The sequence below is a fragment of the Melospiza georgiana genome, chromosome 17 (genome assembly GCF_028018845.1).
Source record: "Melospiza georgiana isolate bMelGeo1 chromosome 17, bMelGeo1.pri, whole genome shotgun sequence".
In the NCBI taxonomy this organism is placed as follows: Eukaryota; Metazoa; Chordata; class Aves; order Passeriformes; family Passerellidae; genus Melospiza; species Melospiza georgiana.
Window position 1 is genome coordinate 9,699,814 of NC_080446.1, and position 7,593 is coordinate 9,707,406.

Here is a 7,593-nt window from a genome sequence, read left to right on the forward strand (position 1 = left end):
AATCCCCAGGCAGGGAGCCCTTTATTCATTAACAGATCCATCCTTTCCTCAGGAAGGAGGAGGAGGAGGAGGGAATAGGAAAGTCAGGAGAGAAGGTGGTTTCCATCGCTTCCCTGCTCTCCGCCCGCTGTTTCTGCCTGAATCTCTCCTGAGGAGCAAAGTGACTTTGGGACATGTGAAAAAAAAAATGATGCAAGAGCATCTTGTAAGGCCCTTTCCTCTTCTCTTCTCTTCCTTTTGCCCCCCAGTCTTCCCAGGGATAAAATTTCCCCAGTGGCCTGGATCACGGTCTGGGAAGCATATTTCCTTCTAATCGGTTTTACAGCTCTTTTAAAGTAATATGTCAGATCATTTTCTCCATATACATAGTTAATGAAAGTAACCCTACAAATTCATTTTAAATAGATGGAAGTTGTTATAACCCTGATCTGGAATTTATTACATTCATTACAATCTTGCTGAAGTAGGTAATGTAATGGACTATTACTTTTATTATCTTTTTAATCCCTCAAAATTATTAGGAACTGACTAATATTTGGCATCACCCTGTTAATGTTTAAACAGAAATTGATATCTTCATTCATCTAATAAATGATGGGATCTTTTTTCTGCAAAAGAACTAAAACTGGTGACTCTTTTTTTAAACTGAACTAGGCCAAAAGATTTCTAAGTAAAATCATAAACTGACAAGATGATAATTTTATTAAATCAGCTCTTTTATCAGGTTATGAGAACATTTTCCAGAACATTTTCATGGCTCCTGACTGCCCAGAGTGCAATCAGGGCCCCATCAGCTTCTGTGAGGGATGGATTCAGATTTTATTTCAGCAGTCAGCCCTTTGATACAGATTTTTCCTGCTGACCAACAGAAGCAAAGTACTTCACAAACCAGTCAAGATAAACTTCCTTACACCAAGAGATATGTTTTTCAAGGTTAAATGCTGTAAATTGGCCTCCCAAAGCCATCAGTTTTGGTACATGTTCTGTAACACAGTGTTCAGTGCCACCTCTCTGATACCCAGCAGGATGTGATGTGTAATTCCCAACACAAGTGCTTCCTCCTCCTCCTCCTCTCCCTCTCTCCCTGCCAGCCACACTTGCAGGTTCACTGAGTGCATTTCCTTTGGCACCAGAGTGATAGCTGGGCATTGCATCATCCCTTGGTGGCTTCAGGTGCTCTGGGGGTTGTTCCAGGTGACCAACACGTGGTGGGAGCTGTCCACGTCCCATGTGTGCTCACCTGAGTGTGCTCACCTGTGTGTGCTCACCTGTGTGTGCTCACCTTTGTATGCTCACCTGTGTGCTCACCTGAGTGTGCTCACCTGAGTGTGCTCACCTGAGTGTGCTCACCTGTGTGCTCACCTGTGTGCTCACCTGTGTGTGCTCACCTGTGTGTGCTCACCTGTGTATTCACCTGAGTGTTTTCACCTGAGTATTCTCACCTGTGTGTTCTCACCTGAGTGTGCTCACCTGAGTGTGCTCACAGACCAGCACTGTGTTTGGGCGTCATGTTTGGGGAGGGTCACAGCTCTGTCTGGAAGGACTGAGGTGGTTCCTGGTGCTCTGCAGGATGTCCCCTCTTTTAAATGAGACAATTTAAACTCTTTTAAATGAGAAAACACTGAAGAAGCTGCCTGAAATGGTTTCTTTATTTACCCCTGGGGCCCTGAACTTTCCCCCAGGAGTGATAGGGACTGCATTAAAGCCCTCACCTGCCCGAGCACTCCTATCTTGAGGGAAATCTGTGCTCACTGATGTCCCTGGGAGAGGCTTCCTGCTCCGGGAGGGGCTGCTGGTGCTCAGCTGCTGATGCAATGCCACAAGGCCAGAGCAGGGTGTTGCTGTTCTTCACGGGTCCCAGTCAACAGGGACCAGTGTCTCTGATCATCAGCTGCAGTTGTGTCACTGACTGTGCCAGGAGTAGAGTTCAATTCAATCTGAGCAGTGTTTTTGCTTTTTCCATACAAAATCTATCCCCTGAACTTTTCCTCTGGCTAAAGCTTCCCAAAGCAGCTTACCTGGCTTACCTACCACGAGTTTGTCACCTGGAACAACCCCATGGGCTCCTGGAGCCACCAAGGGATGATGAAGTGCCCAATCTAAACTGCAAATTTCCATTTGTGGGAATTATTTAGATAGAGGCAGTAATAGTGCAAACAAGCTTCTGATGGGATTAGCAAAAGCATCTCAATTTTATTTTACATTGATGATCATGAAGGTGCTTTTGAACCTCACATAAAACACCTATTTGTACTTTTGGAAAGCTTTAGACACCTTGAAAATGAGGAGCAGAAATCACTTCTAAAATTGCACAAACAAATCTGGCCCTTTGGCACAGCCAGAAATGTTACCCAGCATGCAACCTTTGAAAACATCCAAGTTTTATTTTCATATTTTTAATCTGTATCTCACCTTACAAGTGCTATTAATATTCATTATTAGATTAAGGCCAGGATGAAGATGACAAAGAGTTCTTTACAGTTTCTTTGGAGTAAAACCTTTCTTTTGCAGCACAGTGCAAATGAAAGACAAGAAAATTTCTTTGGGCAGTAGCCCTAAAAACAAGTTACTGGGATCTATGTGTTCATATACATTAGAAAGATCTTTTTATTAGTATATAGGTGACAAAATGCACAGAGTTGGTGGCATGAAAAAAGAACTAAAGGGGGAACTCACAGCATGGTTTATTTTTAATTGAGATGAAAAATGAAAAATACAAAAATTTAGACGCAACCCTGAAAGAGAAACATTTTCTGCAAATTGAACCAGCTGAAATGAACATTAGATAATACATATATTCACAGAAGTAAAGAACTCTGGGACAAAACATGAAAGGCAAACAGACATGTGCCAGCTTTCAGTGAAAATGATGAAAATGTTGGCAGGAAGAGCCTGCTTGGACTGTGATTATAGGAGTTTGGGAATCATGCAGAACCAACCAACTTGCGAAGTTTTTCCTGCAAATTTTCACATATTCCAATATCACTGAGGGCCCAGTATTGGAGAGTAGCTGGGGTTACAGCTGGGCTCTCTCTGCTGGTTATGGTGGCCCTGTGCCAGCTTATACCAGCTAAGGATCTGTCACCAACAAAATTATGTTGTGTCCTCAAGTGTCCTCTCAAAGTTCAATCACCATTTTTATTGTGTGGAACTGAACGTGCTGTAGGTACTGACCAGAGAAATCTCTGAATCACAGTGGTGGACTTAGCTCTTAAACCTGACAGCCACAAAAGATGTGGCAGAAAGATGCTATTTCCTGGGACTTTTGCTCCTAAATACATTTTAAAAATATGTGCCTTTTATGTCTGCCTACAAATTGTAAAAAATAAAGGAATGACTAGATTTTGGTGGCTGGTTCACAGAAAATCAAGTCTTTTTGATGCACATTAGAACCAATATTTTCTTATCTCACATTAATACTGTCCCTGCTTTATGATCTGCTGCTGAGATGGAGTAAAAGGAACAGAGGAAAAGAATACCTCTTTTTTTTTTCTTTTTTCTTTTTTTTTTTTTTTTTTTGTATTCCAAATACTGCTTTAATAAGACTGAAAGTCTCTCTCTTTCTCTCCTTATAGCCCTACAGCAAATAAATGGAGGTGTCAGCCCAACACCCTTGTAGGTTTAAACTGAATGGAAGTGTCCTTTTGAAAAGCTTGTTCTGTCTGACAGTTCTGAATGTGCTCCTATTGCAGTTCCTTTGAACACCCATCTTTTCTGTGTTGGTGCTCTGCTGACATGGCTTTTCGTTGAGTTAAAGATTAACAGAGTGCTGCAGAATGACAGGACTTTGTGATAACTTAATTGCATGAAGCATAGTTGTTCCTATGCAAATCAGAGTGTAATTGGTCACTAAGAAATTGCTCTGCCTGTATAAAGATGGCAAAATGGATTTTGGACACACGTGGGGAATAATCTGCTACCTTTTATCATACTTGAAAAACATAGTTCATAGTTTTTATGATGAGTGTTAGAAATGCATTTCATGCCATGAAAGTATTTGATTATGTACATTAAATATCAAGTCTGAGAGCTCTAAAGCCTCCTTCATTTTAAGTGTATTTTAACTGCTGACTTTGGAATTAACATAACAATGTGGGAGCTCTGCAATAGATTTATGAATTGTGAATCCTAATGGACATACCTTGCAAAGGTCCCAGGGTATTTACCAGCCAGAGAGGACATGGCAGAAACTCTTTTAAATGAGAAAACACTGAAGAAGCTGCCTAAAATGGTTTCTTTATTACTATTAGATTTGGGTGAGAGGAAGTACAAGATTATAGACCATCTAAAAGAATATCATAAACCAGACAGGAAAATGATCTTGTAATCACAGAAAGGGGACCTCTCCAGGGCAATTGCTGCAGCTCTGCCTGAAGGTCTGTGCTAAGGAGCAAATGCAAAAACAAGGTTAAGAACTAAAGAGGTGTGTGATGACCACCAAATCTTTACCCAACTATTTAGCACTTCACCTTAAACAATAGCAGGGTACCATAAACTGAATTCCGTGAGCTAAGCCCTGTCTGGTGTTGAAAGAGTGCAATTACAGCACATCCCATCCTTCTCCCTGGTGTTTCACTGCAGAGGTTCAACACTTTAGGAATGCTAAAGCACAACGGAATGGAAATGGTATTGGAACAGAAAGAGCCTCCCGAAATGAACTGTGCGCAGCCCGTGGTGTTGGCATGATTGATACTGGAGCATGTAGGTGTAATGAAACTGATGCTGTCTCTTCTGCACCTGTGATTTATTGAGTACAAATTTAAGATGAGAAAAGGCCCCATACCAGGAGCTGCATCTTCCCCCTCAAAGAGGGTATGGTCATCCATCACCAGCCATTGCAAAAGGCCCAATAGTGAGCGGCTCATCAGATGAGCCAATAGTCTCTTTGTTGGGATTCCTAACAAGTGTTGGATCAGCAAAAGTCTATTCAGGCTGGTGGACCTTTCAAGACCAATTTGTAGTGGGTCACTGATTCTGCTAGTGTATTATCTTCTTTACTACTAGTACCAGTTGGGCAAGCAGCAAAGATTAATGATTTTAGCTGCCGACTGTTTGTGGCAATCTACTGCTTCTGGACCAAAGATTAAGATTTTTTTGTGCTTTACTAGAAAGGACACACCTTTTATCTGGGACCCATTTTTATTTGCTGAGTTCTGTACAAATACTAAAAGAAAAATAAAATAATGGGCACCTCAGTTGCCTTTTTAATGGCAATAAAAAGGATTTTTGCTGGTGCACAGCACGAGAGAAGCGGGTTTTGAAACAAAAATGATGAAACTCAAAGCTGAGAGTAAGTTTTGTGCTCATTGGGATACAAAATATGGTGGAGCACAAGTCTCTGCCTCATCTGTCAATACACAATGCTGGAGAAATCCCAAGATCTCCCTACTTCTTAAAAGAAAGGGAATGAGGGAAACGAGACTCTCTATAGCAAGAGCTCATTTTCCAGGTTCATATTTCATTATTTTTCATAGCAGAAATTCCCATTATATTGGACTTAACCATGGTGCAAAATAACTCAAATCCAGCCCAGGAAGCTGAATCTGTGCTGCAATCCCTTGGCTTCTGGGGAGTTCCTGGGATGCTGAGTGGCTTTGCCCACTTTTGGAGCCACTTTCTCTGTAAGACAATTCCAAAATGAATATCTTGTGACTGAATTATCATGGTAGAACTTAATGAGACACTGACTGACAAATTCCAAGAAAGCAAACAAGGTGTGGGAGAGACTTTGATTAAATATATCTTTTCAGATATGTTATCTAGTGATCACTAGCCCAGTAGTAAACTCCTGTTCCAAGCTCAAGAGGTTGGATAGCAGGACTCTGGGCAATTCTGGAGAAATGCCACTGGCTCCTTAGAAAGAGATGAGACCTGGTACTGCTGAAGAAATTAGAAGTGGAAATATAATGACAACTAAATAACTCTGCTGTTGGAAAGGAGAAGGGTAAAAGAACCCCAAAAATGGTAAAAGAAGCCCAAACCGCAACACTTCTGAAAATTCTGGTCCAAGATTTCTTTGTCAGTATTATTTGCCTATTCCAGTGTGATTTGCCAGAAGCTTCCCACCAGCTGTAGAGGAGAGAAGGAGAACAGGTCAGCAGAAGGATGTGAGCAACCAGGAACGAGAGGATGGTACAGAAATCAGTGCAATTCCTGCAGGAATTATTCCTCACAGAATAATTCGACTGCAGATGGACCAGGACTTGTGGGTGAGCTCAGAGATGTCCTGTGCACCCCTGGGAAGTTAAAGACTCAGGAGTGTTCACAAAGGAAAACCCAGGATTTTCCCTCAACTGAAAAACAGGACAAAGCACCCAAGTGCATGAAAAATGCACTCATCAAGGATCTAATTTTTAAAAGGAAGAGTTGTATAAACGACCTAATAAAAAAGTGATCTAATTGTTTCCACAACTGCTTCTGAAATTGCCAGGGCCTTTTCTCCTTGCTTGTCATTGTTTGTGGAGTCATAAATCACAGCCCAGGATATCACTCAGCTCCTGACAATCTGCAGCCATGGTCTTGTGTTCAGCCAGGCCACGAGCACTGACAAGCTGTTACTTAAGCAGCTGACAGGTTCAAAATAGCACAAACTACAAGGATTTCACCAGGTAAAGAGGTTTTAATTTATTTTTTACATGTTTATCTTCTGCCCCTGTTGTAAGCACTGTCAGAACCATGGTACTCCCCTGTAGGTGCTGCAAATTCCCATGATGACATCTAACATGAATATGAATTTTTCACTGTGGTATTTCTTGAAATATTTATGAAATTTTATAAGGTGGGTAAAGTTCTCTGGTTTTCAAGCAGTTATTAAAAAAGTCTTCCATTTATTAGATGGAGGGTGGTTTCTTCCTTTAACTGCTGAAATAGGCTTTTATCAAAAAAAAAAAAAAACACCAAAACACAGAAAGCTGAAATTTGCAACTCACGCCATGAAATTTTTTTTCTCTGGATTTGCCCTTGGTAGCACTTGGATGCTGGCAGCCTGCAGGGCTCCCTGGCAGCAAGGTGCTGCAGGCAGGGCTCCCCTGGTTGGGACCAGCAGGGCAAACCTCCCACCCGCCTCAGCCACCAGAACAAACAGCATTGCTGGCCGCAAAGACAGCGTGATGACAGACATATTTTAAATCCCAGCTGCCCAAACAACAGTAGGTGTTTCACAAATTGATCCTTAGGCTGACAAACACCCTTCTCTCTTTTGTTCCCCCAACAAAACTGAGCTTGCCCTCTTTGCAGCTGTGTCCGTTCCCTGGTCAGCCTGGCAAAGGTGTTTTGACATTGCTCAGTGAACCTGGGCCGTATTTGAAAGACATGGGTATGGAAACTGGAGTGCATCTGGCACTGCAAAACACCACACTGGAATTTCTTCTCTCATATCAACAGCAGAAAATGCCCTTCCTAAACAAGTTCACAAATAATCACAAAATTTGTAAAGTTCAAACTCGTTCCCCTAGGAACTCTAGTGGATTTAATGACATTAAACAACCAATATGATGGTAGTTACTAGGCTGAAACCCTAACCAAACACCTTTGGCAGTTATTCTTTTTGGGATGGTCATCCCATAGGCTGCAGCTTCCTTCTTTGAAGAAACT